This window comes from Chelonia mydas, chromosome 4 (genome assembly GCF_015237465.2).
Source record: "Chelonia mydas isolate rCheMyd1 chromosome 4, rCheMyd1.pri.v2, whole genome shotgun sequence".
Classification (NCBI taxonomy): domain Eukaryota; kingdom Metazoa; phylum Chordata; order Testudines; family Cheloniidae; genus Chelonia; species Chelonia mydas.
This window is the reverse complement of record NC_057852.1, coordinates 62,447,605-62,470,071: the sequence shown is the minus strand read 5'-3', so window position 1 is coordinate 62,470,071 and position 22,467 is coordinate 62,447,605. Positions and strand designations below refer to the sequence as shown.

Below are 22,467 nucleotides of genomic sequence, written 5' to 3'. Positions count from 1 at the left end.
CTTTTAAATTTGCCATTGAATGTCCAGGGAGATTGAAGTGTTCTCTTGCTGGCTTTTGTATGTTACGATTCCTGATGTCAGATTTGTGTCCATTTACCCTTTTATGTAGAGACTGTCCAGTTTGACCAATGTACATGGCAGAGGGGCATTGCTGGCACATGATGGCATATATCACATTGGTGGATGTGCAGGTGAACGAGCCTCTGATAGTGTGGCTCATGTGGTTAGGTCTTCTGATGGTGCCCCTCTTGCTCTGTCAGTCTGTTTCCTAATAGTGTAACTGATAACAAAATTCCCTGCTAAAGAGAAGAACAACGTGATCAGCATGCTAGAGACAACTGTTCCTTGTTTTCCGAACTGGCTGCTTACACTGGTTTAGTTGGTCAGTACCAGAGCTGTGCAGTGGTTCTAATTTTCACTTCACTAAATCTCTGAGATTAAATCTGCCATTATTGGACTTCTTCAGATTCACAGCTGTCCTAAAGCGTAATCATCTGTCATTTCCATCAGTTATCCCTGGAAATGCAGTGTTATCATATGGAAAGAAATTAGATAGTGATTATGCAGATGTAGCTATTTAATGGATGAGAGGGAAGATTTACCATTGTTTTTATAATTCCCCTTACAAATTTGTTAAAAGAAGAAAGCTCTTGGCAGCTGCTCCTCTACATCACTGAAAGTAATGAGAATGTGCTCTGTTGCTTTTCAACTAGCAGAATTCATGAGGTCTAGAGTCTGATGAAGCTTTACTAGTATGTTATCAAAGACTTATACTCTTCATGGTCATTGAGCAGGGCACTACACCACTCCCATATGCCTTCCCCTGTATATATTTTCTGGGCTTTTCCCACACTCTTGCAATTCCTTCTGTGTCACCGGATTTAATTATTTATTTTGTACTCCATGGTTAAATAGAGAATCCATAAAGTACTTAGCCACCACTGCAATCCACAAAACTTCCACTTTCCTGCCATGCTCCTAAGGTCACTTGGCACCAACTCTTCTGCAGTAAAAGTTTCCTAGGTGCTTATGTTTCTGTCAGAGTTAGAATGACTCTAGAGACTAGTGGTTAGGGCACCTCCCTGCAGCCTAAACATAGGAGTCTAAACCCCATCAAACTTGAAAATCTGGGCCTTAGTGCATGGCAGACTCAGGTGGGGGTGCGGGGGTTAGATCTATAGCCCAGCTTGCCACGAACTAAACATACATCTGCATTTGAGCTGTGAAGTGTGATTCCCAGCTTGTATAGATGTGTGAGTGGTAGCTCTGCTCAAGCTAGCACACTGAAAATTGCTAGGCACCCAATTACATACCAAGGGGGTCTGGGCGGGTATGTACTTGGGTGGCTAGCCTGCCCCACCCCCTGCTGTACTCCAACTACATTGCTATTTTGTAACATGCTAGCTTTAGAGCTAGCACTGGTACATCTTCATGAATCAGAATCACACCTCCCAGCTACGTATCCTAAGTGTTTGTGTAGATGAGCCCTCAGATCATATGGGTATGAGCCTTCTTATCTCTGCATGGCTAGTGTACATGCTCTGATTGTGTCTCTTATACAATATTCTTCCTCTCGTAGCACTATAGACATAGGAGCTACCACAAATAGACCTGATCACTACAGTCGCAGGGAGGGAGTTTGCTAAATGTGCACAAACAGATTTGCAACAATGGACGAGAAGTCAGAGATAGGGTGAATTTAAATAAGAGAGCAAATGAGGGTAGATGTGAGTGTGAGGCAGCAAGGGGACAGGAAGTGTGGAAAGGGGAACGTTATTAAGGGGCTCCTTAGAGGAGAAGGGCAGAGATAGTAGAAGGGGAGGAGATGTTTTTGTTTGCTGCATGTGTTTGGTAAAAAACAACCAACAAAAAACCCCCCAAAAAACAAATCCCTCCGCTTTAGTGGCAACTAGAGTTCAGCACAAGATCCCCAAAGTCACATTGTTCCCATCTCTTCCTCATTTTGTGAGGTTGTCTGTGTAAGGATTTTTATTTTGACTTGTCTGTAATGTAAATCTCTAACGGAACATTTTTACTCTTTCAACTAAACTTTAATGATTTACATTAATTGCGTTGTACGAAATACATGTGAATTCACTGTGCTATAAAATTCTATATTGTTTGTAATTCATCTGCAGGAGTATCCGGAATCCCCAGTCTAATATGGGCCCTATTGTAGTAGGCGTACAAACTTACGGTAAGGTCATGTCCGCACACACAAGTTATATTGCTTTAACTGCACTGGTATAGCGATCCAACCCCTCTAGTGCGGATGCAATTATCTGAGTATAAAAGTGCTGACAGCTTATTCCTCTACAGGAAGGGGAGTCAGAGATACCAGTTTGGCACCTTTATACTGGTATAGTTACATTCACTCTAGGGGGTTGTACAAGTATCTATTTAGATTTAAAAAATCATACCCCTACCTGAATTATACTGGTACAAAAACAGCATGTAAGCCATGCTTAAGAGGCTGCTCCTGCTTTGAAGAGCTTACAGGTTAAAACCCTGACATTACAATGTACAGCACATGGTTGGACTATTGTACTCATGCAGAACCCTATTGATAGTCCTATGTGCTATGACTTGCAGGCTGAGAGCCTACATTTAAAACCAGGCACAGTAAGTGGGTATATTAACAGACAGGAAATGAGCAAAGAGAGAGGAGAACAGACATTGGAACATTTTTATGTAAAATGGATGGATGCAAAAATTGGCAGACATAGAGAAACAATAAAATAAACATATCAGTAATCCGTGTTGACACCTGCCTACCTAGTAGAAAGTTGTTTCTCTATTTTTCCTTTTGGCCTCAGGGTGGTGGGGGCGAAGAGAGAGAGAAGAAGAGATAAATGGTTAACCTTTTGCAAAAGATTATTCAGAGCGAGAATCTGGCTGTAATTTATCTGCTAGTGTCCGATAAGACACTTTTAGTTTCAGTTAAAATTGAAGGGGTTAGGGAAGCATTATTAATTAATAACTGGATATAATATCCTAAGTGCCAATGATGAAATTCTGTGCTATCTGCAATCCATTTCTTAGGGCTATTTTGTGCTAGGCTTGTTAAAAAGTAACCACTGAAGTATTAGAAAAACAAGTTTTAAAAAGTTCCATTGGTAATTTATTATATTTATTGACTTCTAAGGGATTGTTCAGACATTCTTCCTTTATTTGCATGGTCCTTGTGAGAGATTTTTGTCTCATTCCATTAGTGAATAATTAAATTGTCCATTGTTACGGATGTCTCTATCTCCCTGCCCTGGAATGCTTACATGGTGGAGGAGCTTTTTAGCTTTACATTCAGCCTCCCCAGACTACACCTACTTTCTTACCTTTCTGCGTGGCACTTAGGACTCAAAGGGGAAGGTATTAGGGACTGGTTATACCCTCTAGTGACAGGCAGCATAAGCTGAAGTACAGCTGGAAATTCTCAGATAGAATATTTTTCTCTCTGAGAATACTGATTTGTTAAAATCCAAAGATTTTGTGGAGATTGTTCCACTTCAATAAAGTTGCAGTGGAACACAGGCATGGTCTCCTTCCAGCTCACCCACTTGACTTCTCAGCAGCCTGGGCTTCTAGGTCCCCAGGTCTCTGGCAGCCCATTTTGTGGTCCGATGGGATGCCAGTAGTGTGGAAGCCCTGGGAACTGTGGATCCCAAGCTTTGAGGCTCCTAGATCCACAAAGGCTTGCAGACTCCTGGCTTCCTTCAGACCACTAGTCAGGTTAATGGGGAGCCAGGAGCCTGCAAACCCCAGCTCCCAGTTCCTCAGCAGCCTGCGCTTCCAGGGTCCATGGTCAAAGTATCTAAATCCTCTGCAAAATAGAATCACCTTTTCTCTGCACGACTCTAGTCCAGAGTACGGGGCACCTGACTGGGAGTCAGGAGGAACGAGTTATTCCTAGCCATGCCATTGGCTTGCTGTGTAACTCTGAGTAAGTCACTCTGGTATTAATTTGGATGGAATAAGTGGGCCAAATGTATTGACATAACCTCATTACTGTTTAAGATTAAACAGTTTTAAAGGCAGGCTGGGGTTTGGTATACAGATACCTTAGCCTGCTTAGTACCATGGCAAATACACCATTTAATTTTTTTAACCTTTTATTAAAAGAAGGAAAAACAGTTAAAGCATTTGAAATGTGGAGTATTAAATAAGGCTTTCATTTTAACATTCCCTTTAGCAGGAGAGTGTTTTAGAAGGAAAATAAACAAGCCTTCTTTGACCTTTTTTTTAGATGGTATGAAAGATGGTAATAATTGTCATTTAAAAAAAAGGAGAAAAAAAGAAAGACGAGGCTAGCTGAGATGAGCTGGAGCTGTTGTTGCTGCTCTTGTTAAAGGACTTTCTGGGATTCAGTAGGAGCTGGTAAGGGGTAACAAGGTCATCTGGCTCCCTCTCTCTGGCCTGGTCTAATCAAAATATTTTTAAGATCAGGATGATGAAGGCCCAGTGTCCCAAGATACAGAGTGGGGGGAGGTAGAGACGGTTGGCAGCCATGATGGTGAAGCTTCCTTCAGTAGCTTTTTTTGTTCTTTCAAGTGTTCTTTTTGTTGTTCTTTTGTTACTTTCCCATCCCATTTTTCTTTTAAGGACCCCAAAAGAAAAGATAGGTGGAATAGCCCATCCCTTCATTACTTTGTTTACCAGTTAGGCTGACATAGCAATTTGGCTTCTTAACTTTCCATTTCACATTTTCTGTTTTTAACAAGCATAATTGCAACACAGTTCTTGAATTATAATAATTTGGTCTTTTTTGTTTAAACTAATTCAATTTTTGTCTCCCTTTTGCACCTTTTCCCATTAACATTTCTTATGGTACCTTATCATAACTCTTTATAAACTTTGTCATATGTTTTACAGTTGATCTCACAATTTGGGTAAATTTTCCTGAGTTGGGACCTTAATCTCTTTCTGCCTCAGTTGTCTTGCATGTAATGATGATTATGCCTACCTGTCTTTGTAAAGGTTTTTGAGATGTACAGCTGAAAAGGGCTAAGTAACAGCAATACCCCAGTCTTGAACAGCTTTCGCCTATGAGTGAAGAGAATCACAAAGTAATTACATCACATTAGTGGTTTGTGATGTGTCTTATGATGTTGCGTCAATGTGTTGTTATAAAAGTCCTCATCCCCTTTTCTTATCCCTGGGAAAAAGGATTTCAATTGATCTCATGTGACCAGGTCCTCTAGTTTAACATTCTCCAAGCTGCGTGGCATATATATTTGAAGAAACCTGGGGTAGGACTCCTGTAATCATCCTTCTGTTTGCCAGATTCTGTATGGCCCTTACAGTGTGGCACAGTGGTGGGTGAGAAGAGAGGGTGAAAGGGAGTGGTGGGTCATGGTGAAAAGTATTTGTGTTTCTCCAATCTCATTATATAGATCAGTGGTTCACAACCAGTGGTACACATACGCCTGGGGTTATGCAGAGGTCTTCCAGAGAATACATCAACTCATCTAGATATTTGCCTAGTTTTACAACAGGCTATGTAAAAAGCAATAGTGAAGTCAGTACAAACTAAAATTTCCTACAGACAAACACTTGTTTATACTGCTCTATATACTGCACACTGAAATGCAAGTACAAAATTTATATTCCATTGATTTATTTCATAATTATATGGTAAAATGAGGAATGAGTATATGTAACGAGGATACTGAGTGGGATTGTATGCCCATGCTGAAGCCTGTGACACCACATACATCTTCATTGCTATTTTAACCATGTTAGTTAGATTAAAGCTAATATGGGTATGCTGACCTGAGCTGCAATCACACCTCTGATTGCAGTGTAGATATAACCTAAGGGTGGGCTTTTCATTAACACTCAGCCTAATTCTGCTCCTACCAAAGGCAATGGGAGTTTTGCCATTGCCTGCAATGGGAACAAAGTTAGACCAATTCTTTTGAAAATCTCTTCCAACATCACAAATCTGAAGGGGTGGGGGAATAAAACCCAGGTTTCCTTTCTCCTTCCAAACCAGCAAGTTCACAGTAGGAACTGCTTATTCTGTGATGGAATTTATCTGGAAACACAAATCGATGGATTGAGATGAGTTCCTTTAACTAAAGATTCTGGCCAGATAGAACATTGCTATTCAGTTTGAATTCAGCATCTTCAGGGCTTTATTCACAATTTGGTTTTCTTATTTTTGGGCCTACATAGCCTTCAGGGATTTTATAGTGACCCCTTTGGTGAAGTTAGTTTTGACTTCAAAATAGACTGCCAGATCGTCAGGGATAGCCCATAAGAAGCACACAGCACAGGTATGGATGAATGAAAAGGCAGCATGAAATTCAACTTTTCACTCTCCCAGTCCCAGGCCAGCAATGTGCCATTGTGCCCCCCCCACCACCCCGCCCAGTAAATAGAGTAGTCAGGAGGTTGCATTGTGTTATGCTGGCTGCCAAATACCCCCAAGGTGCCAAAATATCAGCCAGGGTTTTGTGGGTCTTGGGGGAGCCCCAGCTATGATCAATGTATTAATACAGTATTTTCAGCAGGCAGCCATCTTATAGAAGCTGCTACACCGGTTTTGTGCCACCGGGGGATCTTCCCATTCCTCCCGTTGTTGATAATGCTGCCCCATATCCAATTTCAATTGGAGAGATGCAGGAAATCAGCTCATTGTACTTGAGCAACTGTCTGGGTCAGATTCTGAACTTTGTTCCTGTGGAACTTAAAGTATAGGATTTAGGAACAGTTCTTTTCCTGTAACCATTTTGATATGTTCTATTTGACAATAAATCATTATAAACCAATAACGTATGTACCCACTTTACAGTGAGTCTATGGAATATTTTTATAAGTTGAGTCTGGTTAACCTGTGTTTGTCAAATATTTGCCCAATACTTTGTCCCATTGCCTAGTGGTATGCAATCACATAACCAACAAGGATATAAAATGGTTGAATTAATATTAAAGATTAACATTAACACACACACTGAGTAGATCCACAGTGAATATTTCAGCAGATAATTTATTATTAAAGGCACATAATGCTGGGTCATTTAGGGTTTTAAAGTAATTTTCTACTACATTTTGCCATTCTACCACTTTTCACATTAGAGTTTTGATGTTTTCAAATGCCTGATGGGCATTAAATGTATATACTCTAATGACCAGTAAAAATGTCTACATTTTAATTTCTTTTTCCCCTAATGCTAATGGCTGTAGGCAATATTCAAATGCTTAATAAAATGAACTAGAATGTGTGAATGAATGCAGTTTCCTAAAAGAAAGTATGCTTAAGAAAGCTTAAGTATGAAATGCTTGAACTGCATATTTAATAACTCTCACTCATTACAAATAAAAATAAGAGAGAGGATTTATGATCTATTGCACTGAAAATGAAAGTTAGTTTTTCCTGTTGTACTAGTAGAATGCTGGTGTTTCAATCATATTTAAATAATTCATTCTGAGAAGTTTTGAGCAATTGTCATTGTGGAATTTATGGTATCTTAAGACAATTCAAAATAAGTGCATGGAGAGTAAATCCTATGGTGCTTTAAGTTACACTTGTGTTGCAAGTTAGCCCGAAAGTAGTTCTAAGCGAAGGGAGAAGTCTTAATTTTCAGTGTTTGGCAAATCTGTAGTGATGAAATCTGAGGCCCCCAGTGCTCCATGCAGATGGACTTGGCTCCCATCTGGAACATCATTCACTTTCATGGGACTCTGAGTTAGCACACAGTTTCACTCATACAAATCAGCATGCAGGATGGTGACCAGGGTTGAAAGGAGTTTGTCATAGCTGGCAGAAGCAGCATGGCCAGGCAAAAAGTGTTTTCCAGAGAGCACAGTGGTTCCACTACAGCTACCATATACCAGGTAAGCAACAAAAAAGCAACTGAAGATAAAATAGGGTAAAGTAGCCTATTCCCCTCTTTATGTTGGCCACACCACACTAGACAACCCCATCACAGATAACTGCATAGGGAGAACCTCAGGAAGAGGCCCCATGTTGCAGGAAAGCCTGCTGGGAAACTGAACATTATTTCAGCATTTAAAATGTTTTTAAAATTATGAAATTTATCTTTGGATAATACTTAAATATATTCTGTAAACTGAAAATATGACGCATATTAATAGATACTGATTCTGATCGTACTTGCAACAGTTTAAAGCTGGAGTAGGATGGAAGTCAATGGTGATATTGCAACGTAAAATCCAGGTAAGTGAGATTAAGAATCATGCCTAGTATGTATATATTTTCCTCAAATACGTTGATATTGGCTCACTTATATACAGATATGTAAATAGTTAATGTTGACATATTCTGAATATACTTCCTGACACTGTATAATAAAAACGATTCTCCTGCATTGAGTTGAGGTAGTGCCAGGGTCCGGAAAGGTGTGAAGAAATTTCCCTGAAGACCCCTTTTAAGCAATCATCTGTGGTTTGGGTTTCAGGCTTATTTTTTTCACATGCTTTTTGTAAAACCAAATAGACACATCCAATCACAGTTTCCAGCCACATTCTCTTCATGAGTCTTAAATCCTTAAACATCAAAGAACAGAACCTTCTAGAGACACACAGCTATATAAACAAAGCAACTTTCTTGCCTGTAGGGCTTCCCATCTTGGCTTCGAGACAACAACCTCCTTTTCTCACCTAATTATACCTAATTACTTCCCAGATAGGAGTGTCACCCTGAGCTGATTCTGAAAATCTTTGCTGGAGTTTAACTCTAAAAATCTCAAACCGTTGCCTTGCTCAGAGTCTCTTAGGCTAGGTTTACATTACCACTTAAATCACGTCGCTCAAGAGTGTGAATAAGCACCTCCCTGAGCGACATAAGTTATAGCAACCTACCACCAGTGTGGATAGCGCTATGTCAGTGGGAGAGCTTCTCCCACTGACATAGCTACTGCCTCTCATGGAGGTCAATTTATTACGCTGAGGCATAGAGCATCTTCAGCAGGAATGTGCTACAGCAGTGCAGCTGCACTGATGTAGTGCTTCTAGTGTAGACTAGCCCTTAGAATAATATTATCTAGCTCTTACTTAACCCATTTCATCAGTAGATCTCAAAGGTCTAGGTGCCTAGTGGGATTTTCTAAAGCCCCTAACTCCCATCGAGAAAGGAATTCTCAGATGCCAGCAAGCTTTATGGGGACCTACCTAATTTGACCTAGTGCACTTGATAGGCACCTTCCTCCACAAATCCTTGCCTGAAGTTAGGCACCTAAACCAAATCAGCCCCTAGCATCTGAAACAGTCTGTCGCCGGCTTACACTTGATACATCCCTCACACTCGCCCAAGGTTTCCCTGTGCCTCCCAGCTGTCTTTTGTGTGGGTGTGCTGCCCTCCCCACCTATTGGAGCCACTTGCTTCAGGGTTGACAGTTATTAGGTCTTAGGTGTGCTCTGAGCGTGCCTCCAGGAGTGGACTCCACTATTGAGAGAGGTGTCCCCCCCACACCTAATTTGAGAATCCTGCTTCAGGGCCTCCAAGGCTTCAATGAGGGCTCTGAGCTGCTTATTAGCTGTGGCGTGGTATCAGGGTTTAGGAGTCTTTGCAAATGCCGACCAGCAGACATTAGGGAGGGCAGGGAACTTAAGGACCTGGGGGGGGGGGGGGGGGGAGATAGCAGCTGAGTGACTTTTGAAAAATGTCCTTGGTTCTGAAATGCTGAACCTATGTGCCTAAACAGGCATCTTTTGAGTATCTGGACTCTGACATTGGGTGGAAGGAGGGGGAAGCACCTGAATGGGGTGTGTGGAGGCTTAGGAGGGGGAGTGAAGGAAGGAACTACTTGGGGTGAGGGTGAAGTAGCCAACTCCAGGCTAAGAAGGAGGATCCCAGCGATTCCTATCTGCTCCTGGGCCTGCTTGGCCTGCTCCACCAGGTGCTGCTTTCTGCTTCTCAGCCCAGTCCCATGCCCTGTGGCAGCTTCTCCTGCCCCCTCTAGGTCCCACTTTCACCTCCATCCTCCACCCCTAGCTGGGTGCGAGTTTATGTGTGGGTGAAGTCCCTACAACATTTCCATTTCAGGGGCACTAGCTTAACCCAACCCCTCATATGCCCTCCCCCCACACCCCCGGACCTCTGTTCTACCACCCCTGTTTGATACTATTGTGATGAGTGCCATATAAGTACCTTGACAGAATGGAAAAGTGGCCCCCAGGTAAGGTCCATGTTGTCATCCTGCTCTCCCTCCCTTCCCCAGCAGATTTCCTGGTATTCACTTTTAAAAATCCTGCAGTCTAATCTTTCTGCCCACTCCTCCACCCTTTTTATAGTGGTCTCATCTTGCACCTCAGAGCTGCTTTGTTTTTTAATCTTTTTATTACTAATCCTCCAAACTGAATTATACTGTTAATGCCTTTTACACCCCCTTCACCGTCTCCTTTTCCTTCATAATCATCATCTCATTTTTCCAATGCCAAGGTTGGGTAAGTCAAAGGTTATGAGCATCATTGTCTATTTTGAGCTGCCAGTGATGAGTGTACCTGTGACAATACCCTAAAAAGGCATTATGACAGGTGTTCTCAGTATGGCTTTGACACTGTGTCCCCTTACATTTAAGGCAAGCCCCTGATCCTCTTTGCTTCTGGTTTTCTACCATACGTACATTACAGAATGTTATGAGGCTCAATCAATTAACATTTGTAAAGCATCCTGAAGACGAAAATTGATGTGCAAGACCTAAATAGTGTCATTTTCACCTTACTCTAAAACAACTGGTATACCCCACTGCTGGAAAGATGGTGGATTAGGTGAAATAAAGTGGTCTGATCCAGTATGGTAAGTCTTATATTTCTATACATTGGATGAGTAGGTCTTTTCAGGTTAAACTTACTAGAATCTTAATCAGATCTGGTTTTGCCTGCATTCACAGTTCCAGCTTTTCTACATGTGCATTTTGGCTTGATTCACACATTTTAACATAAATGAAAACAGAACTCTGGATATTGGATAAACCACATTGAACATTAACACAATGATCTCATCAGGTGTGTCTGATCTATTGTCAAAGTATGATGGGAGCCCCATTAAACATAAAAGAAGACTTCATATATATTTTTTGCCATATGTGGTGAGCCTCCCAAAAAATGGATATGGGACATTAGTCATACCAGCATAATAATTAGAACTGTAGTTCCCAGCAATTGTTTTGGATTATGTGCTACCGAAAAAGAAAAGAGTAGACATCAACAAACTCACCTCATCTGGAAGACCTTACAAATACTGAATTGCATTTTATGGCCTTTCTTTCTCATCTGAAGTCATTAACACCATTTACATATATATGGGGGTTGTGTTGGGCAGTATTCTGTCATTGCACCATAAGCACAATTAGATGAGATTTCAGTTCCAAATTCCGCTGATTTACACCCCATGGAATCACAATGTGCAATGTGTATAGAATATAGATCTTAATGTTTTAGAACTATGCAGATGCTCAGCATTCAGAATGGCTACTGATTCAGACCATTTATATAACCCCTATGGACTAACTGTGGTGATGATGCAGGAGTAGACAAAATGGTGCTAGGATGGCTACATTGTTTCACCTCTGATGATGTGAGAGAGTAGTGCTCATTTTCTCAGAAAGTTGTCATCTACAGAGTCCCATGGGACTCAGTCTTATAATTTCTCATCAGCATACATATAAGGCTGTTTGGAGAGATCATGAGATGCTCAAATAAAAAATGCCAGCAATATGCCAGGACATCTAGCTATGTCCCTCCTCAGCAAGTATGGATATTGTTGTTTCTCCGTTAACCCACTGTCTGGAGGAAACTCAATCCTGGGTGAAAAGTAGTAGCTCAAATTCAGTGCAGGTAAGATAGAGGAGACTCTAGCAGGTATGAAAAAAATGGAAGTAGTGGGACCTACAGCTTGCCCACCTATTGTGGACATCCACAACCTTTTATTGTCAAGGTGAGGCACTGTCTGAGGACGCTTTTGCGTTCCTTGCTTTTTCTAGCTATCCAAAGACCAAGAAAGGCCAGAAATGTCATCTTCCCTTGGTGACTGACTGCCCATTTCTCCTGGCTACAGACCTAGCTCCATGCTCTATTGCTATTACTACTACTACATGCTCCACCTAGGCCTGACTGTGAAAGTAACATGAAAACTACTCTACAGCTGCCTAGCATGCAGCATCCTCTTAACTAAGCAAGTTTGACTGATGAAACCACATCACATCAGTGCTTCACTTTTTGAACTGGCTAGCATTTATCTTTACAGTTTTCAGTGGGCAAGAAGCCAAGCTGTTTCAAGTAACCTTTTCCCCCATGATCTAATCAGGGTAAACTGCCCCAAGTATGGAGAAAAGCTAAGCCCAGGAATAGATATCAACTTCATCTACTCTTCTAGCTACTTCTTACTGCAACCCACTGACATACCTTGGATTTTGTCTGGATTAAGGCTCATCTCGCTTGCCCTCATACACTTTTGTTTTATGAGGATGAGATATTCATTCCACTGCACAAGCTATTTCTAGTGTGATAGCTATGCAGAGCTGGGTCTCTTAAGCATACTCAGTACACCTCAGCCCATGTATCCTTAAGACCTCTCCTAACAGCCTTGTAAACACATTGAAAAGAAGGGGATATAAAACTGGCTCCTGCCATATTCCACACAAGAACATTTGGGATCAAGAAGCAATTACCCAAAACTAGAACTGGTAGAAAAGTTTTAAAATTTAAATGATTTTTTTTCCTTCAAAAATTTTAATCCATAAAAATGGGTCAATTATTAATGCAAACTCTGATCCCATTTTTTGACCAGCTCCACCTAAAACTCTTTTTTTAAGAACTCTCAGAGGGAATGAATGGATCCATTAAGAAACAGGCTGACTGGTTGAATATTCTTTCAAAACTTCTGATAATTGGAATTTTGTCTAAACAAAATTTTTCATGAAAAGGTGTTTATGGGAAATTGCAACTTGGAATTTTAAATCAGGTGTGTCATACCCATTCTCATCTGTGGACCAGGTTCCCTGGCTAGATTTTATCTCCCATCATGCACTGCGACCAGGCACTCATATTATTCATGATGTTTGGCAAGTGGATAGTATTTCACAGGAAACGTAGTCTGGCCAGAGAACATGGTCCATACAGGACAATCAGGACAGAAGGCACATGAACTAATTCCCTCCATAAGTCACCTTGGCAACACTTCTCAATTAAAATTTTAAGTTTTCAGTTGAAAATGTTAAATATTTCACCAAAAATTTCCATGGAAAATTTCAGCAAAAATGAAATTTTCTCATAAATATTTTCTATGGGTGGAGGACCCCATTTTATGAGCAGTTCAAATGAAAAGCAACTTTTGTCAATCCTTCTAGATATTTTCATCCTGCTAGAATTCAAAGGTGCATTGATAGAGTTACTGTAAGGAAAAAAATCTGTTCAGTATTTCAGGGAATGGTACTCTACTCGAGTGGTAGCTTATTCTTCTTATTCTTTAGGGCCAAAATTATGATTTATATAGATAATGGACCCGATCTGCCTCCTGTCCATTTTTACAGCAGTGTCAATCTATTGTCACCTTGCAATTATTGCTGAATTTTCACTGGTGCTGTAAGTGAGAAGAGAGTTAGATTTGTGACTGGCAACTACAGAATACAATACTATGACAGATATGGTAATGTCCTGGACAAACACTACTGAATAAAGTTAAACCTTACTGAATTAATATTATGTATCTCATGAGTTCCTTGCATTAAAAATGCCAGTGTTTATGTATTATTGTGAGATTATATGCAATGTCTAAAGTGGGGGTGGGGAGACATGACTAATGTAAATCTGGGAAGTCTTATGAGTTTCAAAGGAGTATTTGAAACAATGAGCCAGACTAGAATGAACTTTTAAAGTTAAGCAGGTTTCCCAGGAAACCTTGAGAGGAAAGTGTAGGCAAATGAATGCCCTGCAGAACTCAGCCTTTCGAGGAGGGGATTCTTGTCTGTTTATTACCTGTAACAAGATTAGAGGCCCTAACTGTATAAAGGTGTGACTTTGATTTGTGGGTGTGCTTGTTCTGAGCCAAGGCACTTATGCTTTCACCTTAACAAATGTACTTGCTTATGTGGTAACTTATGCCCTTTTTATAGACTCTGAGGAAAAAGCAAAGTAGGCAATCTGACTTACTGGGTAGTTCACAGTGTAGACAGAATTGTGCAGTCTGGAAAAATCCCCATCAGAAGAGAGAAACACAAGTCTCCAACCAAGAGAGGTGACAGCTGGGGAGCCGAAGCCTAAAAGTGGGTGCCCTTGGTAGACCACAAAGAGGAAATATAGGAGCAGTTGCCCTAAACTTTGACAAATAAAATGTATATAACTTTATTTTGTACAGTTTTTCATACAAAAGAAAATAGAGAAATTATTCCAGAGTGAAATTCATTGTGTGCACAAGTATAAGCACCCACACAAACACTGTTAAACACCAAGTATCTCAAATGTGATGTGAGCTACGCATGAAAATAAGTAAATTACAAGTAAATTGTAACAAAAGAATACTCAGCTCCTTGACTTTAAAGCTGCAGTTTCTAAAAGCAAATTCTAATTGAAATAGCAATTTAATGTTCCATATCTGGTTTTATAGGCTCCTAATATTTCATCACATTCCGTGGAGGTCACAGGGAGCAATCTTTCCACAGGCAGTGACAAAAGGAATGGTTGCTGTCTCTAAGGAACATTTCCTTGAAGTAAGATTTGTTTCTCAGTGTTACAAAAATATAATCTACATTAATAAAAAAAATCTCTCAACTATTTCTCATTTGCTCTTAAAATAGAAAGTAAAGGCCATGACCCCTTTTACTAGCTGATCTCAAGTTATGTTTAGACCTAGTAATGAATCTAAATGTAACAGAACAGATTTTCATCACAGGCCCAGTTCTGCTCTCATTGGAACCACTGGGAGCAGAATGCAGACCCTTATTCCCTACCTCTAAACTATATGCAGTTCAAACTAGATTTTTATATATGTACAGAAGAGGCCTGATTTTCAGAAGCACTGAGCACCCTAACTCTAACTGATGTCACCAGGAACTGCAAGTGCTTATGAATTAAAACTCAGGGCACAGCCATTGGCTCATTGCAAGAATTAAGAAATTCTATACAGGTTATACTTGACCTTAAAAATCTATGGAATGAAATTACTGCTTCCACCCTGAAACACAAGACAGGTACCCAAAAGTCTGAAGGGACTGCACTTCCTGACCAGATTTTAAAAGTATGTTGTGTGAGAGAACATGATTTTCAATGTTGTATCTAAAAACAATATTATTGCAACCTAGGAAGTTAACTTTGTGGTCTAACTTTCCATAACTGACATTCATGGGCAGTTTATTAAAGATCTGTACAAACTGTAAAAGAGCACCTGTAAAATTCATTCATATTACCAGTAGACTCATACCAAGAGCCACTCTGTAGGCCATGATACCCACAATATTCTGATAACTCTCAGCTCTCTGGGTTAGATTCTGAACAGTTTAACATTTTTAACAAAGACATCATTCAATTAACCTATTTGTCTTTCAAACTATAACTGTGTCATCAACATGCCAAAAAAAAAAAAAAAAAAAGTAGGGGGCAGAGAGGAGAAAATGAAGGACATATGGTAGTGATGTGAAGAAAGACTTGTGGATTGGGGGTGTTGAAATATAAATTTTCTCTTTGGGGAGAAATTAGTGAGGATTAAAGGCTATAATACTCCCACAAATTTGGCACCATTACAGAAGGGCTGTTTTCTCCCTGCAACTTCCACCTTATATAGTCATTTACACATACGTAAAATGGTAACAACAGTGACTGTTAGCATTTTGCACACATGTAACTGACTAAACAGGACAGTGGAAATTGGGCGTGATCCAAGTGCTATCGCTACTGCTGTACAGGTTTTGTCTTAATATCTATTGTTGATTATTCAATTTGCATTTTTAAAACAACCTAAATATAAATTTATTACATGTGGCATTGTCTCAGACCAAGATAACCTGTCTGAGAAGTTCCTAAGTCATATACTAAAACTGTGGTTTTCAACCTTTTTTTCATTTGCTGACCCCTACAAAATTTCAAATGGAGGTGTGGACCCCTTTAGAAATCTTAGACAAAGCCTGCAGACCCCCAGGGGTCCGCAGACCACAGGTTGAGAACCACTGTACTAAGATAATGAGTGTTACTATCTCTGGGCCCAATCCTACTCCTGTTAAAGCCAATGGCAAAACTCCATTTTCCCTTCAAGTGGGGAATTTCAAAGTAAGGTATTTATTAATCTTTCAACTTTTATCCTAAAAAACAAAACACCACTTACCTCTTCTCCCCTCAAAACATAGTAAAGTTTTCCATCACAACAAAGTTTGACTTAAAACTATAAAACCAGGGAGATTCAGAATTAATGCTATCTACACCAGCTGCAAGTCAAACTGCGTGTCTTGGAGAGACAGAACAGGTGGTCCCAGATCCCTGCAGTGCTCAGCCTAGTGTGTGAATTAAACATGTCTCCTGAATTTCCTTGCTTTGTAGATTTATCACATTAGTTTAATTATCGTAGTTTATTGATTTAATTGAAATTGACATTTTTATAAAGTTCTGAATTACCTCCATTGAGTCCGGTACCAATGTCAATGTCTGGTTGTTTCATGATAGAGTTACAGCATCAACAGAATCTGAGAACACTTTCCAAGATACTTAATAACAGTGTAGATGGTTTCAGACATTTTTTTTAAGTGGATTTAAAAAAAACCCAAACAATTTAAAGGATGGATTTAATTACAGGGAAAGAAATGTATCAAGTGATAATTAAGGATCATTCACATACAATCTTATATTCAGCTCAGTGCTAATGAGAGATGTCCTTATTTACTGGCAGTCAAGACAGAACTGGACTCTATGCGTGAAATCCTGGCCTCACTGAAATCAATGAGAGTTTTTGCCATTGTTTTCAGTGGAGCCAGGATTTCATTCGGAGAGTGAGATATTTCTTTATTGGAATAGAAAATGAGTGCAAAGACTCAGGCTAGTCTTGCCTATTTTATTTTTAATATGAACACTGTTCCTATTAGTGCTCTGAGAAGGAATCAACTGTAAAAGCAGCAAAACTTACAAAACGCCAGCAGAGAGCTATGTTTAAACCTTCAGTCAGCCAGCCAGCAGCTTCCATCATTATCTATGTCCTCGCATGTATGTAACATGCTGGGACAAAGTCAGCTGTAGCATGAATGGGAGAAAGTCTCATGGAGTCTTAATTCCTTCCTGACCACAAGCCCACTCCCTTCAGAGCATGTGTAATGGTTTTGGGGGGAGGCCATACTAACAGCAGGTACAGTATTTCTCCTTCCTGTTCCTAAGTTTGCCTTTCTGCTGTGGTAAGACCAGCATTTAGTCTTTTTTCGAGACTTGTGTCTGTGCATGTGTGTGTCACACATACACACAATTATACAGAGTTAAATCTCTGATAGGAGGAAAGTGACAATCTCAAAGGGAAAACATTTATTAAATCTCAATTCATAAATACAGATTTTAATTATAACCCTTGAAATAATTGTGACTATTGGTAACTCTTTGAAAGACAACACTTTCGGGGAGTTCTCCCTCAAGTTTTGGTACCTATTACTATCACAAGCTCAAATGCAAAATATAATTAGGCACATGCTAGTCTCTTCTCTGAGAAGGGTAAAACCTCCCAGTCTCTGTGGAACGATGTCCAACTCCCCTGTAGGGTACTAAAGCTCCTTTAAAGACTGGAAAACAAGTCATAGTCCCAGAGTCTCCTTCAAACTTTGTCTGTCTCTTTAATGACTGTCTGCAATTTGCATAGGCTGCAACAATTCTAGTTGTCTTTTCCTGTGGAGTGAGGGGACCTATAATCTGAATACAACAAAGTGGCAAGGCCCTGGAACACAATCCTTACAGCAGATCCCTCTGGTTCTTGCACTACTCCACTGCTGAGTTCGTCAGTCTGACTCCCACTCATATTTATAAAAGTCTCCCTGATTCCCCGTTGGTTCCATTCTCAGAGTGACTCTGTGTCCTGCCAGGCTGCTTGCCCTTAATGAAAATCATCTATGTAGCTTCAAACAGCTCATGGCCATACTTAGTACCCATCACACTCAATTTCTGGATGTTTCTTGTCCATTTAGAGTCATTCTGTCCACTTGCATCAAGGTTGCAAGCACACAGAGACTTCCAAACCAAGAACTATGTATCTTCCCCCACTGTTTCTTATTTACACCACTAAATGCTGCAATGCAAGCATGTGGTTACACACGCTCGTGGGTTGTCATTCTCAGCTACTGTCCTCACGTAACCTGGGTGATTTTATTTTAAGACTTTGCCTGCATCTGGGAAGTTTTCTAAAGATTTCTCCCCACTGTTGCTAACGTTGGTGCAGCTCAGCACATTTTAATATTGGTAGCTCTAGTATAGATGTTGATAAACTCACGACAACTGCCAACTTTCTGTTCCTTGAAGGCACTCCAGAATTGTTCAGACACTCTGACACAAATCCTCTTCTGTGTTTGTGGAGAATTCTCTATTTGTGCAGACGCTGTAAGAGATGATTTGTGATTAAGCCCTGAGTAACTCCAGCAGGCATTATTGCAGTTGAGTGTAAATCAGATACTTTTGTTGATGTTTAAGTTAGTTCAGGTTAAAAGGACTTTGCAATGGGATCTATGGGTCAGAAGAAAAAGAAACCCTTAGTATAATAGGCAAGATTTTCATCTTTCTTCCCATCTAGCTATTCATTACACTCGCTGTTTAAATTCTGCCTCAGTTTTTTTGTATGCACAATTGTGCTATACCTGTACTTTTCCAGAAAACTGTTTGATTCGGCAATGTTTAGAGGTTTAAATGTGCATAGACTGAAAGAAAAATAAACTGGTTTATTTTAAATATAAGGTAGAAAATAAGCTTTAATCCTATTGTTACTGAAACACCTGCTGAGTGCTCAAGCACAAACAAGAGCACTTTAGCACAAATAGGCAGAAAAAATTGCTTATGTGCTGTATTTTGTTGTTTACCATCAGCCTGGGGTTAAGGATCACAAAGGAGGCTGTCTGAACTGCACTTGTTTTTCAATCTGTATATTGCAGATCAGTCAGGCACTCCTGTTTGCCTTTTCTCATAATACAAGCATAAGGCGATACAAAATTAAAAGGCCATAAATATAAAATGAGAGTAAAAACAATACTGCTGTCCTTTTTGGCCTGAACAGTTAATTAATATTCAGGGCCTTGCAGGTTGTTTCTGTTATGAGAAATTTATGATAGAATTGGGTATTTCTTTAATGCAATCCTGTTTATTTGCAAAGAAATGTACATGAAATCCTCTTTCCCTGAACACACAGAAACAAACAACAGGAGCCTGTTTCCTTGCTCACAGTTCCAAGCCTCGCTCCAGCCTGCACTTTACCCAAAAAAGTACCCTCTCTTGTCTCTCTCCTAGGATGACACTAAAAGTGCTTCTCTTGCCGTCTCCTACCTTTTCCGATTGCCTTCTTCCAAGCTTTTTGCTGCTGATCCCACAGACAAAGAGCTGCAATCAAATTAATTCCCTGTTTCTGGTATCACTAAACAGAAGGGCATTTTCATAGATTCTGAGGCCTGACTTCCTGTATAACACAAGCCCTAGAACTGCCCCCAAATAATTCCTAGAGCATATCATTTAGAAAAACATCCAATTTTGATTTAAGAATTGTCAATGATGGAGAATCCACCATGACCCTTAGTAAATTGTTCTAATGGTTAATTATTCTCACTGTTAAAAACTTACATCTTATTTCAGGCCTGAATTTGTCTAGCATCAACTTCCAGATATTGGATCATCTTATATCTTTCTCTACTAGATTGAAGAATGTGTTATCAAATATATGTTCCTGCTTAAAGGTACTTATTATCAAGTCACCCCTTAATCTCCTTGTTAAATTAGGGTGAGCTCCTTGAGCCTTCCACTATAAGGTTTTCCTATCCTTAAATCATTGTTGTGGCTCTTCTCTGAACCCTCTCCAATTTAACAACATTACATACCTCTACCATGACAATACACTACATAATTAATCAGTGGAACTCAAAGGATTTAAAAGCAGAATAGGATTCAAAAAAGAATTAGACATTTGTGTGTGTAGTGAGTACTTCCACAGTTCCTCTGGATAGAAATAAAATATGCACAAGGGATATAAACCCATCTTTATAATAAGACAGTGTGGGCAAAGGAAAAAAGCTTCCCTTAAAGACAGATTTTTCCATCACTGTCTATTATGAGAATTTTGCACCTTCCTTCAAAGCATCTGGGGTTGGCTATTGCCAGAGACAAGATATTAGAGGAACTATTGGGCTAGCATGGTGACTTCTGTGTTATTACAGTAGTGCCCATCGCAAGTGCAGCAGTGACAACTGGCCAAAAGTTCCTTTCTGTGTGGTGCAGAGAATTGCAAAATACAGTGGAAGACCCTTAAAAGAAGGTAAAAGGGGAAATAGAACATACCTGGCATGCTCCCTACAAAGCCACCCACCTATATAATGGATGTGTGTTACATGTGATCTGCTGTGCTTGAGCCACAGAAAACGGGAGTCTTGCTCCTATCCCATTTTACACATGGACGTAATGGGGATCTGCAGGAGAGATGTTGCGCCGAAGGTGGGACAGAGCCTGGGAGAAGTTACTCCATGTACTGTAGTACTGTCTGGCAACCCAAATGCCACTTGAAAAGCCAGCAAAAGTAAACGCATCTGCCATTAACTCTTGGTTTGTGTATTCTAACAGCTGGGCGAAGGCTTAGGATAAGATGCAGGTTTGGCAGCAGAGCTAGTGGTACTAAGGATCCTGAGGGACCTTGCTGCTGGATGAAGGAATCATCCAGCAGACAGTTACAGCATAGTTGCCCTAAGATCCACAGTGTTGGAATTTGTTTTTCCTGTAGCTACTTGAAGGTCACACACCCTATCCCTTCAGCATGGCCACAACATACTAACCCTAGAGGGGAGAAAGTAGAGGAAATGCTGCAAATCTGAACTCATACCATTTTTAAATCCCTTTCCCCGCTCCCCCAGATTTGTCTGCAGGAAGGAGCATTAGTTTCTGATTGCACAGCCTTATTTTTCCCTAATGTTCACCATCAATTGTGTTTCAAACTACAGGAAAATAGAATTTCTTTCCTCTTTTCCAGATGTATCTACCATTGGTGAGTGACTTTAGTACTCATGAAAGAGGGGGACTAATGGTAGCTAGCAACAGCAAGGTGCAGGGTGGGCAGGAGCAAGCCTCCCCCCACAACTCTGCATCAATCCTGACACCTGTCTCTCTGCTGTGCTAGTGCGGAGGTTTTCCTGAGTGACCATAATGGGTCCCAGTTCTGTAATATATACAAACTATTTTGTGTTCAACCAAATGGCAAAAGTAGTCATGCAGCTGATGCCCAGGCCTGACTGAAAGAACCCAATTAACTTGCGAACAGGAAGACATGTTGGACTCAAAAACCCTTCTTTGGCTACATTGGAATTCAGATGTTGACTTTTCAAACTAAAACAGATATGAATCATGAGAAATATTTCCTTCTTAGCCCCTCAAAGCACCCAGTACTTGTGGACCCATGCACCATACAGTTGTGTGTTGGCTTGAGAAATTACAACTCCTGTGCCAAAGGTTAATTTATAGTATTCATCCAAGTTTAGTTGCATGGTTTTAAAACTGTAAATAAATTCCTGTTCTTAAACAGCACAGGTTTTCAAAGCAGGGAGTATAATCCCCAGCCTATAAAAGGAAAAGATTTAAAGCAGAAATAGGACATTTGACTTCTGCATATTTTGAACATTTAATCACTCGCTTGGTAATATGGAGTAAGTTAGACTAAGCAGTATTTTTTTCAGCTGCTTCAGGAAAATACCTTTCTTTAATAAAGTCTTAATGGGCTATAGGCTGATTTAGCATCTGATCCTGCTTTTGCTGAAGATAACTGTACAACCGTTACTGACTTCCAGAGGGAACAGGCCCTTAGGCTGTAAGCTCCAAAGGGCAAGAACCACAATATTTTGCTGGTTTTTCAGTGTCACTTATTCTTATGAAGCTCATTATATGATAATAAAAGGTTTTATTCTAAAATGTTATACTAAAATACTTTCGAACTAGATTCAGTGAGGTCAGGGACAGAAGCCCACAGACAAGTATATATAAAAAAGGTGACCTTAAGAGAGGGTTAGATGTTTGGGGGTGGTGGGGAGGATCATGGAAAACTTACAATAGGGTCAAAGGAGCAAGAAGGAAATCATTAGGTGAATCTGATCAACAATTTAGGTGTTTGTACACACATGCAAGGTTTATAGGGAATAGAACTGGAAGTATTAGTACATATGCTAAACTATGATTTAATTGGCAGGACAGAGACTTGGTGGGATAAGTGCTCATTCAGAAAAGACAGGCAGGGAAAAAGGGAGAAGCGGTTGCATTATACATAAAGGATATATACACTTGTTCTGAGGTCCAGAGGGAGGAGGCGAGAGTCTTTGGTAA

The 22,467-nt window shown here is 40.1% G+C and overlaps 1 long non-coding RNA gene across 2 annotated transcripts in view; it reads right to left on the bottom strand.

The window, feature by feature from the left end:
* Window positions 1–4,957: 4,957 nt before the first annotated feature.
* LOC122465681 overlaps window positions 4,958–22,467 on the bottom strand; it is an 89,853-nt gene continuing 72,343 nt past the window's right edge. The window contains exon 6 of one of the 2 annotated variants that reach the window (XR_006290679.1): window positions 4,958–5,037. This is a non-coding gene — a long non-coding RNA (uncharacterized LOC122465681). Of the gene's footprint in view, window positions 5,038–16,543; window positions 18,509–22,467 lie in introns of those variants that run through there. The other variant, XR_006290676.1, reaches the window with a different exon arrangement.